Source organism: Ovis canadensis, chromosome 20 (genome assembly GCF_042477335.2).
Source record: "Ovis canadensis isolate MfBH-ARS-UI-01 breed Bighorn chromosome 20, ARS-UI_OviCan_v2, whole genome shotgun sequence".
Lineage (NCBI taxonomy): Eukaryota > Metazoa > Chordata > Mammalia > Artiodactyla > Bovidae > Ovis > Ovis canadensis.
This window is the reverse complement of record NC_091264.1, coordinates 45,964,746-45,965,344: the sequence shown is the minus strand read 5'-3', so window position 1 is coordinate 45,965,344 and position 599 is coordinate 45,964,746.

The window sequence follows — 599 nt, the reverse complement described above, 5'->3', positions numbered from 1 at the left end:
TGAAAACATCCCCTCCCTGAGGCTGGCCATTCATTCCAGGACATATTTGTGAGATTAATGGCCTTTTTCATTTACTTCCTCACCTCCTCAACCTCTCTATTCTATTACAGAAACAGGCATCCAGGTCCCAATAAGGTAGTTATTTTGAGATACTAGCCGGCTATCTGAGAAAATAGCCAGCTTTCCCAATACAGCTGCCGTTCCTTGTCTCAACGTCTCATCTTTATTGGTGTTGATTGGTTGATTGGTTTTGAGTGTTTATTGGTTTATTGGTGTTGCATGGTGAGCAGAGAAAGCTTGGCGTCAGTAACAATTACACCACTTAGACCCAGGAAGAGTTACGCTATTTGTATCTCATAGCATGTACATACATTTCACTCTTACCAGAACAGTGGAGACTATGCACAAAACTAACTCCATTGCCATTATTTCTCTTCTTCACTTATATACCTTCTAGGACACATTCTGTGACTTAGTGGTAAATAAGGAAGAATGAGAGGAAAAGGAAGGATGTGTTGCCCTATCTTTTCCTGACTTTCTATGTCATCATTTTCAGCATAAGTGGCACTCAGTCATGTCCGACTCTTTGTGACCCCACG